Source organism: Squalius cephalus (assembly GCF_949319135.1).
Source record: "Squalius cephalus genome assembly, chromosome: 8".
In the NCBI taxonomy this organism is placed as follows: Eukaryota; Metazoa; Chordata; class Actinopteri; order Cypriniformes; family Leuciscidae; genus Squalius; species Squalius cephalus.
The window spans coordinates 34552401-34564469 of record NC_137129.1 but is presented as its reverse complement, the minus strand read 5'-3'; the positions used below and the strand labels follow the sequence as shown (position 1 = coordinate 34564469).

The window sequence follows — 12069 nt, the reverse complement described above, 5'->3', positions numbered from 1 at the left end:
AGAAGAGCAGCACCTGAAGCATACTGAATGTTCTTTAAGAAACTGTTTGCGATCTTCAAGACTTTTCGCTCTAAAGCCTCTGCATCTTTTTAATGGATGTGGCTTGTCATGGATGAGACAATATCGTTGAGGATCAACAGTCCATATCCTGTCCGTAGCATTTCTTGTTTCAGACATGTTGACTTGGGTTTTATGAACAGCTATAGAAGCTTGCCTGAATTTATCTGATCTTTCTCGATTTTCTGGCGCCGAAGGAAAAATGGCAAAGCTGGGATCCGTTCTTGTTTTAGCTTCTGAACGAATAAAGTCAGCAAACACAGAAAATGGTGGGAAGGCCACAGAATGTTCTCTCTTGTACTTCGATCCATACGATATCCATTTTTCTTGGATATTATAAGGGAGTTTTCCTGCAATCGGGCTCACTCCATGAGCGGTGTCAAGGTAAGACAAACCAGGAAGATAGCCATCCAGCTTGGCTGCCTCCAGCTCTGCAAGCAGGTCTCCAAGATCACGCAGCCTGTACAGATATTTACCTGATATCTTAGGGAAGCTTTCCAATTTAGAAAAGAGAGCTCTTTCAATAGCCTCTGATGAACCATACATTTCCTCTAGCCTCTCCCAAGCCATTTGTAGACCTTCAAAAGGGTGCCTAATATTAACTGATTTTAGTCTTCGTACCTGTTCAGATGATTCTCTTCCGAGATATTTGATGAGCAAATCCATCTCTTCCTCTGGCTTAAGGTCAAGGTCTGCAATAGTACTTTTGAAAGATGATCGCCAAGCCCAATAATTTACAGGTTTATCATCAAAAGAATTCAGTCCAGAAGTTACCAACTGACTGCGTGCAATGAATTTGGCCAGGCTGTAAGTGTCTGACATATGCTCAGGACTACGTTGTAAGTTACGGCTAGAAGCTTGGTCTCTTGCATATTCTGCAGTGCGTTGGAGGCTGATCTCTTTGGAAAACTCTGATGCTGATACATGGTCTACTTCCGTGAAGGCTGCTGCTAAAATTTCTGCTTCTGCTATGGCCGCATCTCTTTCTTTCTCTTCCTGCAGTGCCTCTAGTGTTGCTTGAAGTCGGGCTTGTTCCACTTTAATCTCAATTTCTTTCTTTGCATGAGCCGCTCTTGCCTTGGCTGCCTCTGCCCTCGCACGAGCTTTCGTGACGGCTAAACTGGCCGTTGAACTTCTTGATGAGGTGGAAGCTTGAGAATTTGAGCAAGCATCATCACTTTCTTTGTGCATGCGATGGCGCAGTGATGATTTAGATTCACTTGAAGACATGATCTTTGTGCAGGCTAACAAACAGAGATATTCCTTTATCTCTCTGATAGATGCAGTTGTTAGACAGGCATCCCCTCCATCTTTCCAATTTGCTGCTTATCTTTTCACTGTCACTGGCCTCACTGTTTTAATGGATCCAGTTATCCAGCCGCTAAACACTTCCACAATAAACTCCACGAAGGTGCAATTTATGAAGTTTAATCATGAAAAGTGTGAAACTACAAAGAGAAAAATACACAAACATGAATTTCACAAAATAGATAGATCATTAAATAAATGAGCATTCTCAAGCACACAAGGCAAAGAACCAACAACAATACAGTTGAATCAACAGCATAGATTAATACTTTGCAAACTTGAGTAGAAAAAAATGTAACAAACATGCTGAATTAAGTGCTACATTACATAACACAACAATAAAGAACTAAATGCTCACTTAACAAAATCAAACAGTCACTTACAGATATTGCATTTCAAAGGGCTTTGATAAGCAAGATGAAGATGGATGTCTGCAACCACATGGAGTACCTTGCACAACTAAACCACTGAAGGAATATGGCCTACTTCCTCTTTAAAACAGGAAACCATTGGAAAACTAAGGAAAACCCCAAAATAAGTATCAAAATAAAAGTCCTTGTTGAAACCGAAGTTTAAAGTCCAGCACACATTAAGTGACATGGCATCTGACGCACAGAAGCCAATGGCACATGTCACTATGCGTATTGGCACATCCGGTGGCACATCCGGTTTTCATTGGCATGTGCCAGTGGATAGTGGCATGTGTCACTGACATTATTGGCATGTGCCAGTGGTGGATAGTGGCATGTGTCACTGCACTGACATCGCAACACACTGACACTGACATGACACCTGACTGACACGAGTCGCGGAACATGTCACCGTGTTGCGACACCTCCAGTAGTGACTAAAAGATTAATCAAACACCTATAGCCTACTGACGTAATTGTGGCACAAAATCCTAAATAAATAGTCTAATTTTGTGATTTTTAAAATATCAATTAAATGAATTAAAGTGCATTAATATTTTTTCAAACGTGTTATTTGTGTCACGTCTTTATTTGATTGGTATGTGCCACTGAATGTTTTGTAATACCAGAGCTACTTTATGATGTTTATCTCGCAAAGTCACAAACTGCCCATTCTAGGAAAGACACGAAAAAAATCTATCATTTTTTTTGGATTTTGTGCCACAATTACGTCAGTAGGCTATAGGTGTTTGATTAATCTTTTAGTCACTACTGGAGGTGTCGCAACACGGTGACATGTTCCGCGACTCGGTGTCAGTCAGGTGTCATGTCAGTGTCAGTGTGTTGCGATGTCAGTGCAGTGACACATGCCACTATCCACCACTGGCACATGCCAATAATGTCAGTGACACATGCCACTATCCACTGACACATGCCAATGAAGACCGGATGTGCCAATACGCATAGTGACATGTGCCATTGGCTTCTGTGCGTCAGATGCCATGTCACTTAATGTTAATACCGCCTCTCCATATCTTGCTGTTATGGAAATATCATGAATTACGGATGATGCTATCGAAAGCTAAATCAGGCTAGTTGTATGGCTGGACAGAAAAGTGCACTCAGTTCTAAATATAAAGACATAATATATACATTTTAAGATGTTTACTTCTTAAAACCTAAGTAAAATCATTCACTCGCTACCTGGTGACTCGATTAGGTACGAGTAAATGTCCGGGTAAGACACTTCTGGCCACTGGGTGGGGTTGTTAGACCAATTTGACGCGGGTAGAATGAAGGGACATGTTTTTAAGTTGCTCAAATTAAGCTTATAAATGTAGCGTTCACGCTCTATGGAAGGCAGGGTGGACATATAATTACTCGACATATTTTATCTAAGTGATTTCTAAAGTTATACACGTCTGCCGGCTGTGTGCGAACGTTGTTTTGTGCCGCTATTTTGTATTGAAGTCTATGGAAAATCTTGTTTGTTTTCCCCTAAAAAGGGGCGGTAACGAAATTGACAGTTAAGTTCCCGGATGTGCCGGTTGTATGTATATTAGGCAGCGATCACACGCGACACGCGAGGCACACAGCATTACATTAACACAGAACGAGCAGTGCGCTGCGTTTGTTACTGTATGTTGCTAGGCAACCACTGAAACCGCTGTCCTATCAGTCAAGTAACCGTCAAATCAGCCTTTTATTAACTTTATTTACTTTCTGTTAACATTGTGGTAGTTACGGTTCGTGAAGTCGTTAAGCTCCTGGTAACCCGCGAGAGCACCACAAGTTTATTATCCTCCATCATCGCACTCTCCGGGCCGGGCGTTCAAGCAACTGTAGCTTTTCATCACTAAAAAGGAAGGCTCGCGAGGCGCATAATTAGCTAACTTAGCGCGCAGAGCGCTCGCTGGAAACCAATTGAAAATGGATGCCTCTCACTGCAAAAAACACGTCAGGTGTGATCGGACCCATTCACTTCACTTTTGCTATTTAACCAGAGCGAATCATGAGACAAGTGTGCGTGTGGTGTTTGTTTGGAGAGAAGTGAAAGTGACAGTTCGGCTAATATCGATACTTCGGGAAATTAGTATTGGTACCGTTCAGAAATTTCAGTATTGATATTTATCGAAATATCGATATTTTTGACAACACTACATCCAACAACCGAACATTTTAACTTACCCTCTCGTAACTTCTGCATCCTTTAGCTTGGACTACAAAATTGCAGCGAGAAATAAAAATGGCGGATTGCTCGAAGTGTTGGGCCGGAAGTCAATGTCCTTTGGCAGTTCCACTGCAAATACTGTGACGTATTAGTTCAAAAAACGTCATAGATAACAGAAAAATCTGAACCGGTTGAAAAATATGACCAAAACAGAATATAAAGATATCAACGAAGCACCTGAAGAGAATAATTTCAACTTTTCTGTACTTCTAAACACTCCAAATATACAACAAAATGCATTTAAGGGCTAAAAAAGTGGATTTAGCATGATATGTCCCCTTTAATGTGACCTTTTAATGGTTATATGTGTGTTTACCGATGTAATGTCAGGGTGTTTGCAGGCAGACAGACGAAGACAGATAAATAAACTTCAATGAAATTTAATAGCAAGAATATTCAAAAACAGGCAGTGTTAGCAAACAACTAAACATGATCATGACAAAGAGTGAAGACAGGGTAACAACTATATAGCGAGCTAAACAAGTTAATAAATAGAACAAAGCTGGAACAAATGAACAAATAATGACGTGACCATGGTAACTAAAGAGTGGCGGGAAATCAAACTAAGGAAGGCATGAACTGAAGAAATACAAACTAAAAGTCCTTGAACTGAATAAAACTGAACATAGTGGTGACAAATGTGTCGGACAAGTGCTATTAATGTTTTTCTTTTTTCAGTGTGTTCCTGACTGTGTATATAACAGGTACTTTTGATAAACAAAACAATGGGTTCCACTTTATTTCGATAGTCCACTTTAGACATTCTACTAACTATAAGCAACTTCGCAATTACTTGTCAACTAACTCTTATTAGAGTATAGGTAAAGGTAGACGTTGGTTAGTGTTATGTATTAGGGTTAGTAGAATAAGTTGACTTGTAGTTGCCAAGTTACTTATAGTCAGTAGAATACCTTTTGGGGGATCATCACAAAATAGTGCAAGCATATATTAAGCAGACAGTCTACTAATACTCTAATGGCAGTTAGTTGACATGTAGTTGCAAATTTACTTATAGTTAGTATAATGTCTAAAGTGGACTATCGAAATAAAGTGTTACCAAACAACGTATAATCAGTGTTGGGAAGAACTTTGGAAATAGGTTACAGATTACAAGTTACCTTAAAATGTAATAAGTAATGTAACTACGAATTCTGATGATCCCCTTAGATCAGATAACAATTTAAGCTGTCAAGATGTTACAACATGCCCCTCATATGTTAAATGGGGCATGTTGTCACATTTCACTTCCATTCTTTCAGGGTAAATACAGAAAAAGTAAACACTGTAATAATGAAACAAAATTACATTAATGTACTTGTGAAATTAATGTGGAACAAAATTAATACTTTAAACCCCATGTGGATTTACACAAACTGAGAAAGTCAAAAAGTGTTTTTTTTTGCACTGGGACACTGACCATAAAATACACTTAAAAACACAGTATTCGATGATCATAAATATTGATCAATTTATTTGTGCGCTGCAATCCAAATCATCAGAATTCATGCTCAAATGTTAATTGCTTCATCACCAATTGCAGAATATCACGAGGAGCTCTAGAAACATGTAGACAATGTAAATTGACAACAATGGGACAACAAATTTCCTTCCTGCCGGTATTTTTTTTTTCCAGAAATAGATTTTTTTCTCCTCAGCACACTTACTTAGAAATGAAAGTAAAAGTGTGTCATGTGCAGGAAATGTCGATATAACGAAACAATTATCAAACATTAGTGAATCAAATCTGCTCAACTTAACAGCTGAATCGACAACAGTCTCCTGTCCCACAGACTCTATCTGGAGATATATGGTAAGTTTTCCTTCAAATTATGATGCTTAAATTGGACTAAAATTAATATATATATACTGACTATATAATGTTAAACAAAAATAGGGGTGAGTGGGGCACTACCTAACGCTGGGCTAGTTGTAACACGCGGTTCGAAACTTTCCACACATGCCAGCATGGCAAAACTTAGTGCATTTACTAGTTGCCCATATAAACACTATATAGAGGAAAAAAATTGCGCCAACATTAAAATCTTTGGAAGATATTACTGAACATTTAACCATAGCAAAAGTACATTTCTTAATCTTAATTTTTCATCTCTGTTTTTTGTGTTTATTTAAAATATACAAATATGATATTATTTTAAACGTATATCTGTTATTTAAAGGTTGAGATAGTTCTTTACTGCTGATTTAACCAGCAGAAGACACTATCCGGGTTTAAATCCTATTTGCGCAGATGGGGCACGTTGTAACACTGAACTACAATATGACCCTATTAGAAGAACTATGCTATTCTATTCTATACTTGTATAAATAATATTGAGAAACCATGAGAAAAGGGTGAATAAAGACAGAATCAATGTTCAGAAATTATTAATCATTATTATTATTATTATTATTATTATTATTATTATTATGTTTTGAACTATGCTGCCTAGCTGTGTTTTGTGGTGTGTTTGTTAAACTCAAATTACATTATTTTTAATTATTAAAAAATGCCATTATTTTAAACAAAAAATGTAATTCTATTTTGACAAAATATTTTATTTTGTCTTGTATATTTTTTTTTGATTAGATCAGATCACATGTAAGCAGTCATATGGACATGTTACAATGTGCCTCTCACGTGTTACAACATGCCAACGCTATCTCACGACCAATTCGTACGAATTCGTACGAATGATAAAAAGTTGGCTAATTCGTACTAATTCGTACGACCTAGCTCGTACGAATTTGTACGATTTGTCTAAACCCACGTGATGGGTAGGTTTAGGGGCGGGGTCAGGGGTAGGTCATTCGTATGAATTCACACGAATTGGACAATTCGTAAAATATGTACGATCTTGCAAAAATCAAAGGTCAGCAAGAGTCAGGTCGTATGAATTCGTACGAATAAGCCACCTCGTAGAATTTGTACGTTTTCCCGTGAGATCGGGCTCAACATGCCCCACCTATGGGGCATGTTGTCACATTTCACTTCCATTCTTTCAGGGTAAAATCAAGAAAAAAAAAAAAACAAAAAAAAAACATACACTGTATGTTTATAAGCAACTGAAAAAAGCACAAATGTCAGAGCATGTCAGAACACCCCCAGGGCCCAGAAAACCGCTCAGACTCCAGAGGGTTAATGAAACAAAACCACAGTTGTATACATGTGTGAAATCAATGTGGGAAAAAATAAATACTCTGAACCCCAAGTGAATTTATACATGCTGAGAAAGTCAAAAAGTGTTTTTGGCTGTGCCCCGCTCTCCCCATCACTTTAATGTCTAAAATAACATTTCTTTAATTGTTTAACAATTACATCATGTAATATTTATTTTGGATTGCTGTGGGACAATGACCAGAAAATACACCAAAAACACAACATAAAATGATCATAAATATTTATGTTATTTGTGAGCTGTAATCTGAGGATGTGGTCTTGTAGCTGGCTTCCGCTTGTTTGTATGCTCTCTCTCCCCAAAAGATCTTCCACCCATGAAAGCTCTAAAGGCCCCCTTTTATAATCACTATTGAAACACATTATCTCTACATTTATGCACGTGTTGCTTCTACTTGCGTTAACAGTTAAATTATTTGCCGTATTTACTTGCGTCAATACATTTCTTTGCATTTGCATTTCAATATCCATCATGGCACCATTTCAATGTACTTTATATGAATATCAACAGATTCTATATGTTTCTGAGCTTGTATTAATAAGACAAGCTGTTTTATTAATATTTCAAAGCCTGCTTGGATGGTATAAATCACGTTTTACAGAGCAGCAAAAATGTTTGAATTTTCTAACATTAGAAAGAAATACTATTACATAAAAACACTGAGACTGGATCAGTTTTGAAAACAGTGTTTGGCAACTGTTACTAACAGAGGTGGGAATGTCTGTGTGTGGTTACCCAAAACAACTATATACCACATACTCTAGCAACACCCCATCAACTGCATAGCAAGAGCCTAGCAACCAGCCCAAATAACCTTGAAACCATCTAAAATCTTGCGAACATCTATATATTCTGGTCTAACGGACCACACTATTTACGTCTTTGAAACAAGACTATAAGTTTGTTTTAAGACAAGCTCGTATAAATTTGTCTTTCAAACTTTTCAGTCTAGTTATTACAGTTTTTCTTGATTGCTATTAAACACACAATTCATGAAACAATTCACTGTTTTCTCACAACTATAAGCACAATCTCAAAACGATACACCAACTTGCACAAACCTCAAACTTCCAGGTCAAAATAAAATATTCTAGTCAAAAACATTCTCTTCTGTCAAAATCAAATTTTGGCCTCAAATGACAGAAAATTTAAATACACAGACTACTCCACTGTGAACACTGAACACTGGTGAGGTCAATTCATAATAGAGTAACAAAAACATCTTATTGAGATTCAGGAATTATTTTGCACCTCAATGTCTATTACAGTGTAGATTAGAACATCAATAAATTTACAGGTACATGTACAGTAAAAATACACCAATGAACTTTTGGAGAAAAAAATAAGAATTACACTACTGTAAAAAGATCTTGCAGTAGGCCTAGATGAAAAGCACTAGAAAAGAAAAGTTCAAATACCAAAGAATTTTCATATAAACTTATGCACCACAATACAGTACAGTAAAACAAAAAGAAAATTCAGCATCCTCTAAACATTTGGCCATTTTTTTTTTGGTATTCTGACACAAGACTATATCCCTAGGCACTAGGCAGTCATTTATCAGTTCTGCAAAAATACAGTAGGCTACACATACAAATGGCTGCAAATAAAGTAGACAAATACAAGTTTGAGGGTGAACAACATGTGCTATAGTTTACTGTACATAGAATAGTGAAATTTCCCTCATCTAAAGTACTGGTGTGATTATACTGTAGGCTATGTGCAAGTATAAAAAACCCTGGAGATGATTCTTTCAGCTCTCTCTCTCTCTCCAGTGTTAGAATGCAGAGATTCTGAGAATTCCAAAGAAATGTGTCTTTGTTTTGAGAACAACTGAATGAATGGTTTGGGAAATTGGGCCAACTGAATCAGTTATAATGTGTTAGCAATCGAGAAAAACTGCAATACGATTAGATCCTTACATAACTCTGCCATAGTTTCTTTGATCGGATTGGTCGGATGGAAAAAAGGCCTAAGTCCATGATGAAAAAATATGGGCATGTCGCTGCAGTCTGTAAGGGAAAACAGCAATGTGCTAGATGTAGTGGCCATCATGATTATGGGGAGTGTGAACAAGGGACACCACTAAAAAGCTGTAACTGTGGAGGTGAACAGTGCTGGCTTTGGGGGATGCGTGGTTCATTGGAACACTGTAAAAATTCAGGATGCAAGAGGGAATTTCATATGCTGAGGCAGTTAAAAAGGTGAAACAGACAGAAGAGGGTCAAGGAAATGGACCAACAGTCCCAATGAACCAGAATAGTAAACTGCCATCGCAACACAGAATAAGACTTTTTTTTTAAATTTATAAAAGTTGAGTTCATGACATTTTTTGATTTCCTCAAAGAGAAAGACTTAAAAGGTTAGTTCATCCAAAAATAAAATTTCTGTCATTACTCAACCTCATGTTGATCTTAAACCCGTAAGACCTTCATTCATCTTCCTAACACAAATATGATATAATTAAATATAAAAAGATATTTTTGATGAAATCCAAGAGCTTTCTGACCTCGACAGCAACATCATAACCACTTTCAAAGCCCAGAAAGGTAGTAAAGACATCGTTAAAATAGTCCATGTGTCTACAGTAGTTCAACCTTAATGTTATGAAGCGACAACAAATTTGTGCGCAAAAAAATAAAATAAAAAATAAATAAATAAATAAATACTCTATTCAACAATTTCTTCTCTGTCTGTCTCTGACGCGGTTCACGTTGTAAACACAGCGCAGCACTTCCGGGTTATATGTCAGAACGCCGGCTCAGAAATTGGCAGGATCCTGCATTAACATAACACGCATGTGTTCTGGTGCTCATTTGAACAGCGTGGAGACTGACAGGGAAGAGAAGAAAATGATAAAGTAAAGTTATTATTTGGGTTTTTTTGCACACAAAAAGTATTCATATCACTTCATAACAAGGTTGAAGCACTGTAGTCACATGGACTATTTTAATTTCTATACTACCTTTCTGGGCCTTGAAAGTAAGGCTGAAACGATTAGTCGACATTATCAGCAACATCAATGATAAATATTTGTTGACAGATATTTTTGTTGTTGAATAGTCGTTTGATCTCATATGACCTAATGTAAGGGCCTGCATTAACACAGTTTGACCAGTGTGGCGCTGTAGCACAAGACTGTAATTCAGCCCTCTAGATGCAATTTAAGATCGGTCAGAAAGCTCATCATTTCATGTTTTGTCTGTAAAGCCGGCTTAATTTCTTTAATTTCATTTCTGTGATTTGACATGACACTCCACCTCCTTAGCCAAACCCAACAACACTGTTCCAAATTATTATATTGAGTAACTTTATAACCATTTAAATAGGTGTTACAAGTGTTAAGTCAATGAGAAGTAGAGGAGGAGTATTAATTGCGACCTATATACAGGCTGTCAGCTGACTCATTTTTTTTAAATCGCTGGGAGCCTGGTGACACCAATAAATAAATGACAGAAAATAAACATCTGGAGTTATTATACTTGACTAAATAACTGAAGATAAATTTGATGGATTGATTGGATTGAAGTGTCTGTAATTGTTGTTAATAAATTATTAAAAATGGGCATCTACTACACAGTTTATTTAAAAGTAATAAATTGTGGCTTAAAAATATAAATGTTAATAAATGCTATAATTACCAGTTTGAAAATTTGCGCACCTACACGCAAACTCTGACCCATGCGTACGAACATTTTGGAGACGGAGCAGTTTGGCGACACTGTGTATTATACAGTATCTATCTATGGAATAGTCTATTCAGCATTTTATTTTAACAGTTTTAAATTTCAGTTACTGTGCGCGTGAAGAACAAATAGTGCTCTGACTTTACTCCAGTGTTGTGATCTAACAGACACCCGGTAGAAAGTAACATGATTAAGGTGTAGCCTACTGACTAAGTCCTAAACGAAGTCTAGTACTGGTTGCTAATACAGCGAATTAAGTTTTGACATGTGCCCGTGCGTCCTCACACAAAACAAACGGAGAGTTCAGTAATGTTACTATTATCTAGCAAATTTATTCTCCTCCATATATCAAAAAGCGGCAATATAACTCATACATGTAACCAAAACAACAAACCGAATTGCTCACCACAAAGGCACAGTCGAAAACTGTTTGCTTCCCAAATCAGCAACACCCGTGTCTGGGTTTCCCATAGACAGTATAAGAAGGGTTTCCTCTAAGTTAAATGACCTACCCGGGCTGATCCAAGATCAGCTGAGCCACAAAGCACATACAGCCCCCCAGTGGCACAGGACAAAATTACATAAAACAATACAAACTGAATATGGCTCATACATAAGGCACAGCAATAAAGTCCAGCAAGATAAAGTTGTTTTATGCGAAACCATAGACCTTTATCTACAGATCAAGTATAATAATAGTAACACTGATTCATCTTGGAGAGAGTTTAATTGTGTTGTCGTAACCGAACGCGACGCGCTGTTTGAATGCTGGATTGACAGCCGCAGCTGAGGGAAACGTTTACGTGAGCTTGAGTTGAACACTTAAATATTAATTTCTATTTCACATTATACTACATAATGGCTTCAGAACATAATGGCTTATTGTGCATGTAAACTTATGGAGCTTTATAATGTTTGTGTGCCTTTTATGGGGCTTAACAAAAACACAGAATAGTATATGCACAATATCGGATTTGGATCGGCCTCATCTGACCGATACCCGATCCGGCAAAAATGGCCGTATCGGAGCCGATACCGATATATGAGTATCGGATCGGTGCATCCCTATAAAAAAATGTTTAATAATGGAACAATGTTGAAGCAAAACGTGTTACAGTCATTCTAGGGGTCTCATTTATAAAACTGTGTGTAGGATCCTTACTAAAAGTGTACGTGCGCCCGAAAGCCAAAAATGGTGTATG

The 12069-nt window shown here is 37.3% G+C and overlaps 1 protein-coding gene across 1 annotated transcript in view; it reads left to right on the top strand.

Annotated features, from left to right (window-relative positions):
* The first annotated feature begins 5694 nt into the window (after nucleotides 1–5694).
* The window catches only part of LOC307162794 (nuclear GTPase SLIP-GC-like), a 37064-nt gene continuing 30689 nt past the window's right edge, over nucleotides 5695–12069 (top strand). The window contains exon 1 of the mRNA XM_079878421.1: nucleotides 5695–5819. The gene's annotated coding sequence lies outside the window, so the exon portion shown is untranslated. The remainder of the gene's footprint in view (nucleotides 5820–12069) is intronic.